Source organism: Ambystoma mexicanum, chromosome 1q, assembly GCF_040938575.1.
Source record: "Ambystoma mexicanum isolate Mex_15411 chromosome 1q, UKY_AmexF1_1, whole genome shotgun sequence".
Classification (NCBI taxonomy): Eukaryota; Metazoa; Chordata; class Amphibia; order Caudata; family Ambystomatidae; genus Ambystoma; species Ambystoma mexicanum.
The window spans coordinates 230,258,663-230,278,655 of record NC_090922.1 but is presented as its reverse complement, the minus strand read 5'-3'; the positions used below and the strand labels follow the sequence as shown (position 1 = coordinate 230,278,655).

The 19,993-nt window shown below is 43.9% G+C and overlaps 5 non-coding genes across 5 annotated transcripts; all 5 read left to right on the top strand.

Annotated features, from left to right (window-relative positions):
- The first annotated feature begins 3,488 nt into the window (after positions 1 to 3,488).
- On the top strand, positions 3,489 to 3,595 carry LOC138565336 (U6 spliceosomal RNA). Its single transcript, XR_011301225.1, has one exon. It is a non-coding gene; the product is annotated as a U6 spliceosomal RNA (small nuclear RNA).
- Positions 3,596 to 6,006: 2,411 nt separating this feature from the next.
- On the top strand, positions 6,007 to 6,113 carry LOC138565334 (U6 spliceosomal RNA). Its single transcript, XR_011301224.1, has one exon. It is a non-coding gene; the product is annotated as a U6 spliceosomal RNA (small nuclear RNA).
- A 5,335-nt stretch (positions 6,114 to 11,448) lies between these two features.
- On the top strand, positions 11,449 to 11,555 carry LOC138565333 (U6 spliceosomal RNA). The gene has a single exon (XR_011301223.1). It is a non-coding gene; the product is annotated as a U6 spliceosomal RNA (small nuclear RNA).
- Positions 11,556 to 16,889: 5,334 nt separating this feature from the next.
- Positions 16,890 to 16,996, top strand: LOC138565332 (U6 spliceosomal RNA). Its single transcript, XR_011301222.1, has one exon. It is a non-coding gene; the product is annotated as a U6 spliceosomal RNA (small nuclear RNA).
- Positions 16,997 to 19,407: 2,411 nt separating this feature from the next.
- LOC138565331 (U6 spliceosomal RNA) lies at positions 19,408 to 19,514 on the top strand. Its single transcript, XR_011301221.1, has one exon. It is a non-coding gene; the product is annotated as a U6 spliceosomal RNA (small nuclear RNA).
- Positions 19,515 to 19,993: the final 479 nt, after the last annotated feature.

Here is a 19,993-nt window from a genome sequence, read left to right as displayed (position 1 = left end):
GGGCTTAGCCAAGCAAACTAGACGCGGGTCGAAGGTTGAGCAATCCTTTAATCAGCAGCAAAGTTAACATTGAAATAAGCCTCAGAATCTCTTAAAGGATGGTCCAACATCTGTTGCTGGCAGTGCGCAATGGGGCAGCCTGGGTCCTGACACCTTAAGCCATCTCCTATTCTTGCCTTGTCCTTGATCCAGCCATGGGCCCACATGCACTCAGAGGTACAGAGTGTTTCTCATGTCTCTGGGTCTGCTGTGATGCTCTCACTCTTGCATCACCCAGCCATCGTGATGGGGAGAGGGGTGTCGATTTGCAAGCACCGTTGAGCATGAATCTTTTTATCTTTAAATATAATTGGCATTAAACCAAACCCTTTAGGACCAGATCAATAAAGCAGCAAAGAATGCTGATGTATTGCTGTTTGCCGCTTAATTCCATACCATCCGACATCTAAATGGTGTTTGGTCAAACGTTTGCCATATCAAATGTCCTTATGTTAAAGAGCAGAAAGTCCAGAGGTCCTAATCAATGGTTTGGTTGGCTCTCCCTTTGCGCTTGCCTTAAGGCGTCAGCCCGATTGCGCCCTGCAAGCAACCAGTGTTGGCCCATCCTTTAAGAGATTCTGAAGCTGATTTCAATGTTATTTTTGCTGCTGATTTAAGGATTGCTCAACCTTCGGCCCACGTCTAATTTCCTTGGCTATGCCCTTGACATCTTTTACAGCTTGTATTGGTGGGAGATGATGTGAGTTTATCAAGAGCAACGGGATATGAGGCATGTGGGCCATAAAAAACATGTCTAGGATCTTTTTTTATAAGAAAGTCTCTTTAAGTAGGGAACTTTGGACAACACTGCTGAGAGCAAAAGGATTACACAAAAGGTAAGCGGGTCAGTGGGTCAAGGGATAGCACATCTGACTGTGAGTCCGTTTATTGTAAGTCCAAATCCTACCTGTTTCAACATTTTTCCAGGCTTTTGGTTTCATTTCTTAACAGATCCATTCCTATGTACCTCAGCAAAACATGTACTAATATTGGAATGAAAATGGGAAAATAGAATTGGCCCCTGCTTCAAAGGATGACACGCACATTCGTAAAGCATTCACTATTTTTGGCACACGACAGGACAGAAACTTTCTTAATCTGCAAGTATTTATTTTTTAATACATCTTTTTTTAATGAAGATTGAAATTGTATTTTCATACATAATACACGACAACACAATACATTTTGGGCCAAATTCAACACTAATGCCTCGGGAGACTTTTACTTGTGAGTCCTATTGACTGAATGAACAGCCCCATCTCCTTCAATTTCTTGACTTGTACTTTTAGAAGTGGCACGCTGCTTTTGTTTTTTATCCCATTCTACCAAACTCAGTATTATCACTTTTCCTCTTGTTGTGCACTCCAGCGTCAACTGCTTTAAGGAGCTATTTGCAAACATCGCTCTGAACTACAGCTTTACTTGCTTCTAGGCCTTAATCTTTAATTGTGGCTTAGCAGTGTACTCCGGATTTGGCTGCTTTTAGTTGGTTAATTCTTTTTTTATTTCTGTAACTTTCAAACAGTCCCATTGTGAAATACCATTGTCACAATGTGCTGCAGTGCAGGAAAACTTAAAATGAATGGTAGGGAGGGGGGGGTTATGGGGGAGGGAGGGAGGAGAGAGAGACAGAGAGAGAGAAAACAAAGAAAATATGGTTTTCGGTGGCTATGTGTTTGCATGGAAAAGATTTTAGGCTTTTAATCATGTGGAAAGGGGCTCTGTGGCTGGCATGGCAGCCTGTTGATGCTTTGTTGAGTTGCTTGGAACATGCAAGGAAGGAGACCTGAAGCACTCCCGACCAGGTCGCATGTCTCCAAGTTACTGAAATCCCACAGACCTTCTCCCCGTGCCACAAAGTTCTGGGAGATGAGCTCTGCAGTTGTTCCCCACAAGTCGCCAAGCTCCCCAGATTTACTTTCTCAGAGTTGCTAGTTACTGCTACCCTACCTCGACCACTATATTTTGCCCAGATACTTGCTACTGTGGAGTAAGCAGGGGTAAGAAAGAGAGCGAGGGGGTTTGCCTATGCAAATCATCTGCCAGGATCCTACCTGGGAGGTCATTCCATCTCACCAGCTGACACCTGGGCAGCGGCAGGTAATTTGGAGAACAGATATATACGGACAGGCCACAAAGCAAAGGCTGAGCTGTTGATTGAGGATCCCTTTTGCCATGTCTCCCTAAGTTACAGAGGTCCAGAAAATTCCACCCTCAGCTCTCATAGAGAGGTCCTTGGCCGATCGTGGCCGATCAGAGGAGGGAAGTGTCGGAGGTGACTGCACACTGCCTCACCTTCACTGCTTTCTACAGTGGTAATGCTTTTGCAGAAGGGGCCTGTACAAGTGATTTTGTTCTGCGCTGTGGGAAAGTGACATTTATCCACTGACATTAACCAAACTACTTGCGCTGTTCAACGCACATGCATGCAGAGAAATAATGTTATGTTTTTTGGGGAAGGTCTAGAGGGTCCTGCTGATGATTCTTTTAAGCTGTCTGCTACTCTTGCTTTTACATAGAGTCTTCCCTGCCCAGGAATGTTTAAGGTATACTGTATGTCCCTCCCTTACAATGAAAACTCTGTTGAAAGCACAGAGGTACATAGGAATGGATCTGTTAAGAAATGAGACAAAAAGCCTGGAAAATGTAGAAACAGGTAGTATTTGGACTTAGCACATTTGACTGTGAGTTAGTTTATTGTATCAGTTGACCCACTGACCCCCTTACCTTTTGTGTAATACTTTTGCTCTCAGTGGGGTTGCCCAAAGTTCCCTTCTTAAAGCGGCTTTCTTATAAAAAAATCCTAGACCTGCTTTTTGTGGCACACATGCCTCATATCCCGTTGCAGTTGATAAAGTCACATCATCTCCCACCAGTACAAGCTGTAAAAGATTTCCAGGGCTTATCCAAGCAAACTAGACGTGGGTCGAAGGTTGAGCAATCCTTAAATCAGCAGCAAAGTTAAAATTGAAATCAGCCTCAGAATCCTTTATAGGATGGTCCAACATCTGTTGCTTACAGGGCTCAATCGGACAGCCTCTGGTGCTGACTCCTTAAGCCACCTCCTGTTTTTGCCTTGTCCTTGATACAGCCATGGGCCCACATACACTCAGAGGTACCGAGTTTTTCTCATGTCTATTGGGTCTATTGTGATGCTCTCAGGCTTGTATGACCCAGCCATTGTGATGGGGAGGGGGTTTTCATTTTGCAAGCACCCTGGACCATTAATCTTTATATCTTTAAATATAATTGGCATTAAACTAAAACCCTTTAGGGCCAGATCAATACAGCAGCAAAGAATGCTTATTCGTTGTTGTTTGCCTCTTCATTTCATACCACCCGATATCTAAATGGTGTTTGGACTTTCTGCCCTCTGAAATAAGGACATTTGGTATGGCAAACCTTTGACCAGAGGTCCTAATCAATGGTTTGATTGACTCTCCCTTTGCGCTTGCTTCTGCAACACATGTACTAATATTGGAATGATAATGGGAAATTTAAATCGGCCCCTGCTCTAAAGGATGACACGCACATTCGTAAAGCATTCACTATTTTTGGAACATGACTGGACAGAAACTTTCTTAATTTGCAAGTGTTGATTTTTTAATAGATCTTTCTTTATTGAAGATTGAAATTGTATGTTCATTCATATTACACGACAACACAATGCATTTTGCGCCAAATTCAACACTAATGCCTCAGGAGCCTTTTACTTGTGAGTCCTCTTGACTGAATGAACAGCCCCGTCCCCTTCAATTTCTTGACTTGTACTTTTACAAGTGGCACGCTTCTTTTGTTTTTTTTTATCCCATTCTACCAAACTCAGTATTATCACTTTCCCCCTTGTTGTGCACTCCAGCGTAAACTGCTTTAAGGTGCTATTTGCAAATATCGCTCTGAACTACAGCTTTACTTGCTTCTGGGCCTTAATCTTTAAATGGGGCTGAGCAGAGTACTCCGGGTTTGGCTGCTTTTAGTTGGTTGATTTCTTTTTTGATTTCTGTAACTTTCAAACAGTCCCATTGTGAAATACCATTGCCACAATGTGCTGCAGTGCATGAAAACCTAAAATTAATGGTAGGGAGAGGGAGAGGGGCTGGGGGGAAGAGAGAGTGCGGGAGGGTGGGAGGGAGCGAGGGAAGGAGACAGGGAGGAGAGAGAGAGAAAACAAAGAAAATATGGTATTTGGGGGCTATGTATTTGCATGGAAAAGATTTTAGCCTTTTAATCAAGTGGAAAGGGGCTCTGTGGTTGGTATCTCAGCCTGTTGATGCTTTGTTGAGTTGCTTGGAACATGCAAGGAAGGAGACCTGAAGCACTCCCGACCAGGTTGCATGTCTCCAAGTTACTGAAATCCAACAGACCTCCTCCCTGTGCCACAAACTTCTGGGCACTGAGCTCTGCAGTTGTTCCCCACAGGTCGCCAAGTGTCCCAGATTTACTTTCTCAGAGTTGCTAGTTACTGCTACCCCACCTCGACCACTATATTTTCCCCAGATACTTGCTACTGTGGAGTAAGCAGGGCTAAGAGAGAGGGAGAGGGGGTGTGCCTATGCAAATCATCTGCCAGTATGCTTCCTGGGAGGTCATTCCATCTCACCATCTGACACCTGGGCAGCGGCAGGTAATTTGGAGAACAGACATATTCGGACAGGCCACAGAGCAAAAGCTGGGCCGTTGATTGAGGATCCCTTTAGCCATGTCTCCCTAAGTTACTGAGGTCCAGAAAAATTCCACCCTCAGCTCTTATAGAGAGGTCCTTGGCCGATCGTGGCCGATCAGGGTCGGGGGTGGGGGGACTGCACACTGCCTCACCTTTTCACTGCTTTCTACAGCGGTAATGCTTTTGCAGAAGGGGCCTGTACAAGTGATTTTGTCTGCGCTGTGGGAAAGTGACATTTATCCACTGACATTAACCAAATTACTTGCGCTGTTCAACGCACATACATGCATAGAAATCATGTTATGTTTTTTGGGGAAGGTCTAGAGGGTCCTGCTGATGATTTATTAAGCTGTCTGCTACTCTTGCTTTTACATAGTCTTCCCTGCCCAGGCATGTTTAAGGCATACTGCATGTCCCTCCATTACAATGAAAACTCTGTTGAAAGCACAGAGGTACATAGGAATGGATCTGTTAAGAAATGAGACAAAAAGCCTGGAAAATGTAGAAACAGGTAGTATTTGGACTTAGCACATTTGACTGTGAGTTAGTTTATTGTATCAGTTGACCCACTGACCCCCTTACCTTTTGTGTAATACTTTTGCTCTCAGTGGGGTTGCCCAAAGTTCCCTTCTTAAAGCGGCTTTCTTATAAAAAAATCCTAGACCTGCTTTTTGTGGCACACATGCCTCATATCCCGTTGCAGTTGATAAAGTCACATCATCTCCCACCAGTACAAGCTGTAAAAGATTTCCAGGGCTTATCCAAGCAAACTAGACATGGGTCGAAGGTTGAGCAATCCTTAAATCAGCAGCAAAGTTAAAATTGAAATCAGCCTCAGAATCCTTTATAGGATGGTCCAACATCTGTTGCTTACAGGGCTCAATCGGACAGCCTCTGGTGCTGACTCCTTAAGCCACCTCCTGTTTTTGCCTTGTCCTTGATACAGCCATGGGCCCACATACACTCAGAGGTACCGAGTTTTTCTCATGTCTATTGGGTCTATTGTGATGCTCTCAGGCTTGTATGACCCAGCCATTGTGATGGGGAGGGGGTTTTCATTTTGCAAGCACCCTGGACCATTAATCTTTATATCTTTAAATATAATTGGCATTAAACTAAAACCCTTTAGGGCCAGATCAATACAGCAGCAAAGAATGCTTATTCGTTGTTGTTTGCCTCTTCATTTCATACCACCCGATATCTAAATGGTGTTTGGACTTTCTGCCCTCTGAAATAAGGACATTTGGTATGGCAAACCTTTGACCAGAGGTCCTAATCAATGGTTTGATTGACTCTCCCTTTGCGCTTGCTTCTGCAACACATGTACTAATATTGGAATGATAATGGGAAATTTAAATCGGCCCCTGCTCTAAAGGATGACACGCACATTCGTAAAGCATTCACTATTTTTGGAACATGACTGGACAGAAACTTTCTTAATTTGCAAGTGTTGATTTTTTAATAGATCTTTCTTTATTGAAGATTGAAATTGTATGTTCATTCATATTACACGACAACACAATGCATTTTGCGCCAAATTCAACACTAATGCCTCAGGAGCCTTTTACTTGTGAGTCCTCTTGACTGAATGAACAGCCCCGTCCCCTTCAATTTCTTGACTTGTACTTTTACAAGTGGCACGCTTCTTTTGTTTTTTTTTATCCCATTCTACCAAACTCAGTATTATCACTTTCCCCCTTGTTGTGCACTCCAGCGTAAACTGCTTTAAGGTGCTATTTGCAAATATCGCTCTGAACTACAGCTTTACTTGCTTCTGGGCCTTAATCTTTAAATGGGGCTGAGCAGAGTACTCCGGGTTTGGCTGCTTTTAGTTGGTTGATTTCTTTTTTGATTTCTGTAACTTTCAAACAGTCCCATTGTGAAATACCATTGCCACAATGTGCTGCAGTGCATGAAAACTTAAAATTAATGGTAGGGAGAGGGAGAGGGGCTGGGGGGAAGAGAGAGTGCGGGAGGGTGGGAGGGAGCGAGGGAAGGAGACAGGGAGGAGAGAGAGAGAAAACAAAGAAAATATGGTATTTGGGGGCTATGTATTTGCATGGAAAAGATTTTAGCCTTTTAATCAAGTGGAAAGGGGCTCTGTGGTTGGTATCTCAGCCTGTTGATGCTTTGTTGAGTTGCTTGGAACATGCAAGGAAGGAGACCTGAAGCACTCCCGACCAGGTTGCATGTCTCCAAGTTACTGAAATCCAACAGACCTCCTCCCTGTGCCACAAACTTCTGGGCACTGAGCTCTGCAGTTGTTCCCCACAGGTCGCCAAGTGTCCCAGATTTACTTTCTCAGAGTTGCTAGTTACTGCTACCCCACCTCGACCACTATATTTTCCCCAGATACTTGCTACTGTGGAGTAAGCAGGGCTAAGAGAGAGGGAGAGGGGGTGTGCCTATGCAAATCATCTGCCAGTATGCTTCCTGGGAGGTCATTCCATCTCACCATCTGACACCTGGGCAGCGGCAGGTAATTTGGAGAACAGACATATTCGGACAGGCCACAGAGCAAAAGCTGGGCCGTTGATTGAGGATCCCTTTAGCCATGTCTCCCTAAGTTACTGAGGTCCAGAAAAATTCCACCCTCAGCTCTTATAGAGAGGTCCTTGGCCGATCGTGGCCGATCAGGGTCGGGGGTGGGGGGACTGCACACTGCCTCACCTTTTCACTGCTTTCTACAGCGGTAATGCTTTTGCAGAAGGGGCCTGTACAAGTGATTTTGTCTGCGCTGTGGGAAAGTGACATTTATCCACTGACATTAACCAAATTACTTGCGCTGTTCAACGCACATACATGCATAGAAATCATGTTATGTTTTTTGGGGAAGGTCTAGAGGGTCCTGCTGATGATTTATTAAGCTGTCTGCTACTCTTGCTTTTACATAGTCTTCCCTGCCCAGGCATGTTTAAGGCATACTGCATGTCCCTCCATTACAATGAAAACTCTGTTGAAAGCACAGAGGTACATAGGAATGGATCTGTTAAGAACTGAAACAAAAAGCCTGGAAAAATGTCGAAACGCGTAGGATTTGGACTTACAATTAACTGACTCACATTCAGATGTGCTATCCCTTGCCCCCCTGACCCCCTTTCCTTTTGTGTAATCCTTTTGTTCTCAGTAGGGTTTTCCAAAGTGGCTTTCAAATAAAAGATCATAGACCTGCATTTTGTGGCACACATGCCTCATATCCCGTTGCTCTTGATAAACTCACATCATCTCCCACCAATACAAGCTGTAAAAGATTTTCAGGGCTTAGCCAAGCAAACTAGACGCGGGTCGAAGGTTGAGCAATCCTTTAATCAGCAGCAAAGTTAACATTGAAATAAGCCTCAGAATCTCTTAAAGGATGGTCCAACATCTGTTGCTGGCAGTGCGCAATGGGGCAGCCTGGGTCCTGACACCTTAAGCCATCTCCTATTCTTGCCTTGTCCTTGATCCAGCCATGGGCCCACATGCACTCAGAGGTACAGAGTGTTTCTCATGTCTCTGGGTCTGCTGTGATGCTCTCACTCTTGCATCACCCAGCCATCGTGATGGGGAGAGGGGTGTCGATTTGCAAGCACCGTTGAGCATGAATCTTTTTATCTTTAAATATAATTGGCATTAAACCAAACCCTTTAGGACCAGATCAATAAAGCAGCAAAGAATGCTGATGTATTGCTGTTTGCCGCTTAATTCCATACCATCCGACATCTAAATGGTGTTTGGTCAAACGTTTGCCATATCAAATGTCCTTATGTTAAAGAGCAGAAAGTCCAGAGGTCCTAATCAATGGTTTGGTTGGCTCTCCCTTTGCGCTTGCCTTAAGGCGTCAGCCCGATTGCGCCCTGCAAGCAACCAGTGTTGGCCCATCCTTTAAGAGATTCTGAAGCTGATTTCAATGTTATTTTTGCTGCTGATTTAAGGATTGCTCAACCTTCGGCCCACGTCTAATTTCCTTGGCTATGCCCTTGACATCTTTTACAGCTTGTATTGGTGGGAGATGATGTGAGTTTATCAAGAGCAACGGGATATGAGGCATGTGGGCCATAAAAAACATGTCTAGGATCTTTTTTTATAAGAAAGTCTCTTTAAGTAGGGAACTTTGGACAACACTGCTGAGAGCAAAAGGATTACACAAAAGGTAAGCGGGTCAGTGGGTCAAGGGATAGCACATCTGACTGTGAGTCCGTTTATTGTAAGTCCAAATCCTACCTGTTTCAACATTTTTCCAGGCTTTTGGTTTCATTTCTTAACAGATCCATTCCTATGTACCTCAGCAAAACATGTACTAATATTGGAATGAAAATGGGAAAATAGAATTGGCCCCTGCTTCAAAGGATGACACGCACATTCGTAAAGCATTCACTATTTTTGGCACACGACAGGACAGAAACTTTCTTAATCTGCAAGTATTTATTTTTTAATACATCTTTTTTTAATGAAGATTGAAATTGTATTTTCATACATAATACACGACAACACAATACATTTTGGGCCAAATTCAACACTAATGCCTCGGGAGACTTTTACTTGTGAGTCCTATTGACTGAATGAACAGCCCCATCTCCTTCAATTTCTTGACTTGTACTTTTAGAAGTGGCACGCTGCTTTTGTTTTTTATCCCATTCTACCAAACTCAGTATTATCACTTTTCCTCTTGTTGTGCACTCCAGCGTCAACTGCTTTAAGGAGCTATTTGCAAACATCGCTCTGAACTACAGCTTTACTTGCTTCTAGGCCTTAATCTTTAATTGTGGCTTAGCAGTGTACTCCGGATTTGGCTGCTTTTAGTTGGTTAATTCTTTTTTTATTTCTGTAACTTTCAAACAGTCCCATTGTGAAATACCATTGTCACAATGTGCTGCAGTGCAGGAAAACTTAAAATGAATGGTAGGGAGGGGGGGGGTTATGGGGGAGGGAGGGAGGAGAGAGAGACAGAGAGAGAGAAAACAAAGAAAATATGGTTTTCGGTGGCTATGTGTTTGCATGGAAAAGATTTTAGGCTTTTAATCATGTGGAAAGGGGCTCTGTGGCTGGCATGGCAGCCTGTTGATGCTTTGTTGAGTTGCTTGGAACATGCAAGGAAGGAGACCTGAAGCACTCCCGACCAGGTCGCATGTCTCCAAGTTACTGAAATCCCACAGACCTTCTCCCCGTGCCACAAAGTTCTGGGAGATGAGCTCTGCAGTTGTTCCCCACAAGTCGCCAAGCTCCCCAGATTTACTTTCTCAGAGTTGCTAGTTACTGCTACCCTACCTCGACCACTATATTTTGCCCAGATACTTGCTACTGTGGAGTAAGCAGGGGTAAGAAAGAGAGCGAGGGGGTTTGCCTATGCAAATCATCTGCCAGGATCCTACCTGGGAGGTCATTCCATCTCACCAGCTGACACCTGGGCAGCGGCAGGTAATTTGGAGAACAGATATATACGGACAGGCCACAAAGCAAAGGCTGAGCTGTTGATTGAGGATCCCTTTTGCCATGTCTCCCTAAGTTACAGAGGTCCAGAAAATTCCACCCTCAGCTCTCATAGAGAGGTCCTTGGCCGATCGTGGCCGATCAGAGGAGGGAAGTGTCGGAGGTGACTGCACACTGCCTCACCTTCACTGCTTTCTACAGTGGTAATGCTTTTGCAGAAGGGGCCTGTACAAGTGATTTTGTTCTGCGCTGTGGGAAAGTGACATTTATCCACTGACATTAACCAAACTACTTGCGCTGTTCAACGCACATGCATGCAGAGAAATAATGTTATGTTTTTTGGGGAAGGTCTAGAGGGTCCTGCTGATGATTCTTTTAAGCTGTCTGCTACTCTTGCTTTTACATAGAGTCTTCCCTGCCCAGGAATGTTTAAGGTATACTGTATGTCCCTCCCTTACAATGAAAACTCTGTTGAAAGCACAGAGGTACATAGGAATGGATCTGTTAAGAAATGAGACAAAAAGCCTGGAAAATGTAGAAACAGGTAGTATTTGGACTTAGCACATTTGACTGTGAGTTAGTTTATTGTATCAGTTGACCCACTGACCCCCTTACCTTTTGTGTAATACTTTTGCTCTCAGTGGGGTTGCCCAAAGTTCCCTTCTTAAAGCGGCTTTCTTATAAAAAAATCCTAGACCTGCTTTTTGTGGCACACATGCCTCATATCCCGTTGCAGTTGATAAAGTCACATCATCTCCCACCAGTACAAGCTGTAAAAGATTTCCAGGGCTTATCCAAGCAAACTAGACGTGGGTCGAAGGTTGAGCAATCCTTAAATCAGCAGCAAAGTTAAAATTGAAATCAGCCTCAGAATCCTTTATAGGATGGTCCAACATCTGTTGCTTACAGGGCTCAATCGGACAGCCTCTGGTGCTGACTCCTTAAGCCACCTCCTGTTTTTGCCTTGTCCTTGATACAGCCATGGGCCCACATACACTCAGAGGTACCGAGTTTTTCTCATGTCTATTGGGTCTATTGTGATGCTCTCAGGCTTGTATGACCCAGCCATTGTGATGGGGAGGGGGTTTTCATTTTGCAAGCACCCTGGACCATTAATCTTTATATCTTTAAATATAATTGGCATTAAACTAAAACCCTTTAGGGCCAGATCAATACAGCAGCAAAGAATGCTTATTCGTTGTTGTTTGCCTCTTCATTTCATACCACCCGATATCTAAATGGTGTTTGGACTTTCTGCCCTCTGAAATAAGGACATTTGGTATGGCAAACCTTTGACCAGAGGTCCTAATCAATGGTTTGATTGACTCTCCCTTTGCGCTTGCTTCTGCAACACATGTACTAATATTGGAATGATAATGGGAAATTTAAATCGGCCCCTGCTCTAAAGGATGACACGCACATTCGTAAAGCATTCACTATTTTTGGAACATGACTGGACAGAAACTTTCTTAATTTGCAAGTGTTGATTTTTTAATAGATCTTTCTTTATTGAAGATTGAAATTGTATGTTCATTCATATTACACGACAACACAATGCATTTTGCGCCAAATTCAACACTAATGCCTCAGGAGCCTTTTACTTGTGAGTCCTCTTGACTGAATGAACAGCCCCGTCCCCTTCAATTTCTTGACTTGTACTTTTACAAGTGGCACGCTTCTTTTGTTTTTTTTTATCCCATTCTACCAAACTCAGTATTATCACTTTCCCCCTTGTTGTGCACTCCAGCGTAAACTGCTTTAAGGTGCTATTTGCAAATATCGCTCTGAACTACAGCTTTACTTGCTTCTGGGCCTTAATCTTTAAATGGGGCTGAGCAGAGTACTCCGGGTTTGGCTGCTTTTAGTTGGTTGATTTCTTTTTTGATTTCTGTAACTTTCAAACAGTCCCATTGTGAAATACCATTGCCACAATGTGCTGCAGTGCATGAAAACCTAAAATTAATGGTAGGGAGAGGGAGAGGGGCTGGGGGGAAGAGAGAGTGCGGGAGGGTGGGAGGGAGCGAGGGAAGGAGACAGGGAGGAGAGAGAGAGAAAACAAAGAAAATATGGTATTTGGGGGCTATGTATTTGCATGGAAAAGATTTTAGCCTTTTAATCAAGTGGAAAGGGGCTCTGTGGTTGGTATCTCAGCCTGTTGATGCTTTGTTGAGTTGCTTGGAACATGCAAGGAAGGAGACCTGAAGCACTCCCGACCAGGTTGCATGTCTCCAAGTTACTGAAATCCAACAGACCTCCTCCCTGTGCCACAAACTTCTGGGCACTGAGCTCTGCAGTTGTTCCCCACAGGTCGCCAAGTGTCCCAGATTTACTTTCTCAGAGTTGCTAGTTACTGCTACCCCACCTCGACCACTATATTTTCCCCAGATACTTGCTACTGTGGAGTAAGCAGGGCTAAGAGAGAGGGAGAGGGGGTGTGCCTATGCAAATCATCTGCCAGTATGCTTCCTGGGAGGTCATTCCATCTCACCATCTGACACCTGGGCAGCGGCAGGTAATTTGGAGAACAGACATATTCGGACAGGCCACAGAGCAAAAGCTGGGCCGTTGATTGAGGATCCCTTTAGCCATGTCTCCCTAAGTTACTGAGGTCCAGAAAAATTCCACCCTCAGCTCTTATAGAGAGGTCCTTGGCCGATCGTGGCCGATCAGGGTCGGGGGTGGGGGGACTGCACACTGCCTCACCTTTTCACTGCTTTCTACAGCGGTAATGCTTTTGCAGAAGGGGCCTGTACAAGTGATTTTGTCTGCGCTGTGGGAAAGTGACATTTATCCACTGACATTAACCAAATTACTTGCGCTGTTCAACGCACATACATGCATAGAAATCATGTTATGTTTTTTGGGGAAGGTCTAGAGGGTCCTGCTGATGATTTATTAAGCTGTCTGCTACTCTTGCTTTTACATAGTCTTCCCTGCCCAGGCATGTTTAAGGCATACTGCATGTCCCTCCATTACAATGAAAACTCTGTTGAAAGCACAGAGGTACATAGGAATGGATCTGTTAAGAACTGAAACAAAAAGCCTGGAAAAATGTCGAAACGCGTAGGATTTGGACTTACAATTAACTGACTCACATTCAGATGTGCTATCCCTTGCCCCCCTGACCCCCTTTCCTTTTGTGTAATCCTTTTGTTCTCAGTAGGGTTTTCCAAAGTGGCTTTCAAATAAAAGATCATAGACCTGCATTTTGTGGCACACATGCCTCATATCCCGTTGCTCTTGATAAACTCACATCATCTCCCACCAATACAAGCTGTAAAAGATTTTCAGGGCTTAGCCAAGCAAACTAGACGCGGGTCGAAGGTTGAGCAATCCTTTAATCAGCAGCAAAGTTAACATTGAAATAAGCCTCAGAATCTCTTAAAGGATGGTCCAACATCTGTTGCTGGCAGTGCGCAATGGGGCAGCCTGGGTCCTGACACCTTAAGCCATCTCCTATTCTTGCCTTGTCCTTGATCCAGCCATGGGCCCACATGCACTCAGAGGTACAGAGTGTTTCTCATGTCTCTGGGTCTGCTGTGATGCTCTCACTCTTGCATCACCCAGCCATCGTGATGGGGAGAGGGGTGTCGATTTGCAAGCACCGTTGAGCATGAATCTTTTTATCTTTAAATATAATTGGCATTAAACCAAACCCTTTAGGACCAGATCAATAAAGCAGCAAAGAATGCTGATGTATTGCTGTTTGCCGCTTAATTCCATACCATCCGACATCTAAATGGTGTTTGGTCAAACGTTTGCCATATCAAATGTCCTTATGTTAAAGAGCAGAAAGTCCAGAGGTCCTAATCAATGGTTTGGTTGGCTCTCCCTTTGCGCTTGCCTTAAGGCGTCAGCCCGATTGCGCCCTGCAAGCAACCAGTGTTGGCCCATCCTTTAAGAGATTCTGAAGCTGATTTCAATGTTATTTTTGCTGCTGATTTAAGGATTGCTCAACCTTCGGCCCACGTCTAATTTCCTTGGCTATGCCCTTGACATCTTTTACAGCTTGTATTGGTGGGAGATGATGTGAGTTTATCAAGAGCAACGGGATATGAGGCATGTGGGCCATAAAAAACATGTCTAGGATCTTTTTTTATAAGAAAGTCTCTTTAAGTAGGGAACTTTGGACAACACTGCTGAGAGCAAAAGGATTACACAAAAGGTAAGCGGGTCAGTGGGTCAAGGGATAGCACATCTGACTGTGAGTCCGTTTATTGTAAGTCCAAATCCTACCTGTTTCAACATTTTTCCAGGCTTTTGGTTTCATTTCTTAACAGATCCATTCCTATGTACCTCAGCAAAACATGTACTAATATTGGAATGAAAATGGGAAAATAGAATTGGCCCCTGCTTCAAAGGATGACACGCACATTCGTAAAGCATTCACTATTTTTGGCACACGACAGGACAGAAACTTTCTTAATCTGCAAGTATTTATTTTTTAATACATCTTTTTTTAATGAAGATTGAAATTGTATTTTCATACATAATACACGACAACACAATACATTTTGGGCCAAATTCAACACTAATGCCTCGGGAGACTTTTACTTGTGAGTCCTATTGACTGAATGAACAGCCCCATCTCCTTCAATTTCTTGACTTGTACTTTTAGAAGTGGCACGCTGCTTTTGTTTTTTATCCCATTCTACCAAACTCAGTATTATCACTTTTCCTCTTGTTGTGCACTCCAGCGTCAACTGCTTTAAGGAGCTATTTGCAAACATCGCTCTGAACTACAGCTTTACTTGCTTCTAGGCCTTAATCTTTAATTGTGGCTTAGCAGTGTACTCCGGATTTGGCTGCTTTTAGTTGGTTAATTCTTTTTTTATTTCTGTAACTTTCAAACAGTCCCATTGTGAAATACCATTGTCACAATGTGCTGCAGTGCAGGAAAACTTAAAATGAATGGTAGGGAGGGGGGGGTTATGGGGGAGGGAGGGAGGAGAGAGAGACAGAGAGAGAGAAAACAAAGAAAATATGGTTTTCGGTGGCTATGTGTTTGCATGGAAAAGATTTTAGGCTTTTAATCATGTGGAAAGGGGCTCTGTGGCTGGCATGGCAGCCTGTTGATGCTTTGTTGAGTTGCTTGGAACATGCAAGGAAGGAGACCTGAAGCACTCCCGACCAGGTCGCATGTCTCCAAGTTACTGAAATCCCACAGACCTTCTCCCCGTGCCACAAAGTTCTGGGAGATGAGCTCTGCAGTTGTTCCCCACAAGTCGCCAAGCTCCCCAGATTTACTTTCTCAGAGTTGCTAGTTACTGCTACCCTACCTCGACCACTATATTTTGCCCAGATACTTGCTACTGTGGAGTAAGCAGGGGTAAGAAAGAGAGCGAGGGGGTTTGCCTATGCAAATCATCTGCCAGGATCCTACCTGGGAGGTCATTCCATCTCACCAGCTGACACCTGGGCAGCGGCAGGTAATTTGGAGAACAGATATATACGGACAGGCCACAAAGCAAAGGCTGAGCTGTTGATTGAGGATCCCTTTTGCCATGTCTCCCTAAGTTACAGAGGTCCAGAAAATTCCACCCTCAGCTCTCATAGAGAGGTCCTTGGCCGATCGTGGCCGATCAGAGGAGGGAAGTGTCGGAGGTGACTGCACACTGCCTCACCTTCACTGCTTTCTACAGTGGTAATGCTTTTGCAGAAGGGGCCTGTACAAGTGATTTTGTTCTGCGCTGTGGGAAAGTGACATTTATCCACTGACATTAACCAAACTACTTGCGCTGTTCAACGCACATGCATGCAGAGAAATAATGTTATGTTTTTTGGGGAAGGTCTAGAGGGTCCTGCTGATGATTCTTTTAAGCTGTCTGCTACTCTTGCTTTTACATAGAGTCTTCCCTGCCCAGGAATGTTTAAGGTATACTGTATGTCCCTCCCTTACAATGAAAACTCTGTTGAAAGCACAGAGGTACATAGGAATGGATCTGTTAAGAAATGAGACAAAAAGCCTGGAAAATGTAGAAACAGGTAGTATTTGGACTTAGCACATTTGACTGTGAGTTAGTTTATTGTATCAGTTGACCCACTGACCCCCTTACCTTTTGTGTAATACTTTTGCTCTCAGTGGGGTTGCCCAAAGTTCCCTTCTTAAAGCGGCTTTCTTATAAAAAAATCCTAGACCTGCTTTTTGTGGCACACATGCCTCATATCCCGTTGCAGTTGATAAAGTCACATCATCTCCCACCAGTACAAGCTGTAAAAGATTTCCAGGGCTTATCCAAGCAAACTAGACGTGGGTCGAAGGTTGAGCAATCCTTAAATCAGCAGCAAAGTTAAAATTGAAATCAGCCTCAGAATCCTTTATAGGATGGTCCAACATCTGTTGCTTACAGGGCTCAATCGGACAGCCTCTGGTGCTGACTCCTTAAGCCACCTCCTGTTTTTGCCTTGTCCTTGATACAGCCATGGGCCCACATACACTCAGAGGTACCGAGTTTTTCTCATGTCTATTGGGTCTATTGTGATGCTCTCAGGCTTGTATGACCCAGCCATTGTGATGGGGAGGGGGTTTTCATTTTGCAAGCACCCTGGACCATTAATCTTTATATCTTTAAATATAATTGGCATTAAACTAAAACCCTTTAGGGCCAGATCAATACAGCAGCAAAGAATGCTTATTCGTTGTTGTTTGCCTCTTCATTTCATACCACCCGATATCTAAATGGTGTTTGGACTTTCTGCCCTCTGAAATAAGGACATTTGGTATGGCAAACCTTTGACCAGAGGTCCTAATCAATGGTTTGATTGACTCTCCCTTTGCGCTTGCTTCTGCAACACATGTACTAATATTGGAATGATAATGGGAAATTTAAATCGGCCCCTGCTCTAAAGGATGACACGCACATTCGTAAAGCATTCACTATTTTTGGAACATGACTGGACAGAAACTTTCTTAATTTGCAAGTGTTGATTTTTTAATAGATCTTTCTTTATTGAAGATTGAAATTGTATGTTCATTCATATTACACGACAACACAATGCATTTTGCGCCAAATTCAACACTAATGCCTCAGGAGCCTTTTACTTGTGAGTCCTCTTGACTGAATGAACAGCCCCGTCCCCTTCAATTTCTTGACTTGTACTTTTACAAGTGGCACGCTTCTTTTGTTTTTTTTTATCCCATTCTACCAAACTCAGTATTATCACTTTCCCCCTTGTTGTGCACTCCAGCGTAAACTGCTTTAAGGTGCTATTTGCAAATATCGCTCTGAACTACAGCTTTACTTGCTTCTGGGCCTTAATCTTTAAATGGGGCTGAGCAGAGTACTCCGGGTTTGGCTGCTTTTAGTTGGTTGATTTCTTTTTTGATTTCTGTAACTTTCAAACAGTCCCATTGTGAAATACCATTGCCACAATGTGCTGCAGTGCATGAAAACCTAAAATTAATGGTAGGGAGAGGGAGAGGGGCTGGGGGGAAGAGAGAGTGCGGGAGGGTGGGAGGGAGCGAGGGAAGGAGACAGGGAGGAGAGAGAGAGAAAACAAAGAAAATATGGTATTTGGGGGCTATGTATTTGCATGGAAAAGATTTTAGCCTTTTAATCAAGTGGAAAGGGGCTCTGTGGTTGGTATCTCAGCCTGTTGATGCTTTGTTGAGTTGCTTGGAACATGCAAGGAAGGAGACCTGAAGCACTCCCGACCAGGTTGCATGTCTCCAAGTTACTGAAATCCAACAGACCTCCTCCCTGTGCCACAAACTTCTGGGCACTGAGCTCTGCAGTTGTTCCCCACAGGTCGCCAAGTGTCCCAGATTTACTTTCTCAGAGTTGCTAGTTACTGCTACCCCACCTCGACCACTATATTTTCCCCAGATACTTGCTACTGTGGAGTAAGCAGGGCTAAGAGAGAGGGAGAGGGGGTGTGCCTATGCAAATCATCTGCCAGTATGCTTCCTGGGAGGTCATTCCATCTCACCATCTGACACCTGGGCAGCGGCAGGTAATTTGGAGAACAGACATATTCGGACAGGCCACAGAGCAAAAGCTGGGCCGTTGATTGAGGATCCCTTTAGCCATGTCTCCCTAAGTTACTGAGGTCCAGAAAAATTCCACCCTCAGCTCTTATAGAGAGGTCCTTGGCCGATCGTGGCCGATCAGGGTCGGGGGTGGGGGGACTGCACACTGCCTCACCTTTTCACTGCTTTCTACAGCGGTAATGCTTTTGCAGAAGGGGCCTGTACAAGTGATTTTGTCTGCGCTGTGGGAAAGTGACATTTATCCACTGACATTAACCAAATTACTTGCGCTGTTCAACGCACATACATGCATAGAAATCATGTTATGTTTTTTGGGGAAGGTCTAGAGGGTCCTGCTGATGATTTATTAAGCTGTCTGCTACTCTTGCTTTTACATAGTCTTCCCTGCCCAGGCATGTTTAAGGCATACTGCATGTCCCTCCATTACAATGAAAACTCTGTTGAAAGCACAGAGGTACATAGGAATGGATCTGTTAAGAAATGAGACAAAAAGCCTGGAAAATGTAGAAACAGGTAGTATTTGGACTTAGCACATTTGACTGTGAGTTAGTTTATTGTATCAGTTGACCCACTGACCCCCTTACCTTTTGTGTAATACTTTTGCTCTCAGTGGGGTTGCCCAAAGTTCCCTTCTTAAAGCGGCTTTCTTATAAAAAAATCCTAGACCTGCTTTTTGTGGCACACATGCCTCATATCCCGTTGCAGTTGATAAAGTCACATCATCTCCCACCAGTACAAGCTGTAAAAGATTTCCAGGGCTTATCCAAGCAAACTAGACATGGGTCGAAGGTTGAGCAATCCTTAAATCAGCAGCAAAGTTAAAATTGAAATCAGCCTCAGAATCCTTTATAGGATGGTCCAACATCTGTTGCTTACAGGGCTCAATCGGACAGCCTCTGGTGCTGACTCCTTAAGCCACCTCCTGTTTTTGCCTTGTCCTTGATACAGCCATGGGCCCACATACACTCAGAGGTACCGAGTTTTTCTCATGTCTATTGGGTCTATTGTGATGCTCTCAGGCTTGTATGACCCAGCCATTGTGATGGGGAGGGGGTTTTCATTTTGCAAGCACCCTGGACCATTAATCTTTATATCTTTAAATATAATTGGCATTAAACTAAAACCCTTTAGGGCCAGATCAATACAGCAGCAAAGAATGCTTATTCGTTGTTGTTTGCCTCTTCATTTCATACCACCCGATATCTAAATGGTGTTTGGACTTTCTGCCCTCTGAAATAAGGACATTTGGTATGGCAAACCTTTGACCAGAGGTCCTAATCAATGGTTTGATTGACTCTCCCTTTGCGCTTGCTTCTGCAACACATGTACTAATATTGGAATGATAATGGGAAATTTAAATCGGCCCCTGCTCTAAAGGATGACACGCACATTCGTAAAGCATTCACTATTTTTGGAACATGACTGGACAGAAACTTTCTTAATTTGCAAGTGTTGATTTTTTAATAGATCTTTCTTTATTGAAGATTGAAATTGTATGTTCATTCATATTACACGACAACACAATGCATTTTGCGCCAAATTCAACACTAATGCCTCAGGAGCCTTTTACTTGTGAGTCCTCTTGACTGAATGAACAGCCCCGTCCCCTTCAATTTCTTGACTTGTACTTTTACAAGTGGCACGCTTCTTTTGTTTTTTTTTATCCCATTCTACCAAACTCAGTATTATCACTTTCCCCCTTGTTGTGCACTCCAGCGTAAACTGCTTTAAGGTGCTATTTGCAAATATCGCTCTGAACTACAGCTTTACTTGCTTCTGGGCCTTAATCTTTAAATGGGGCTGAGCAGAGTACTCCGGGTTTGGCTGCTTTTAGTTGGTTGATTTCTTTTTTGATTTCTGTAACTTTCAAACAGTCCCATTGTGAAATACCA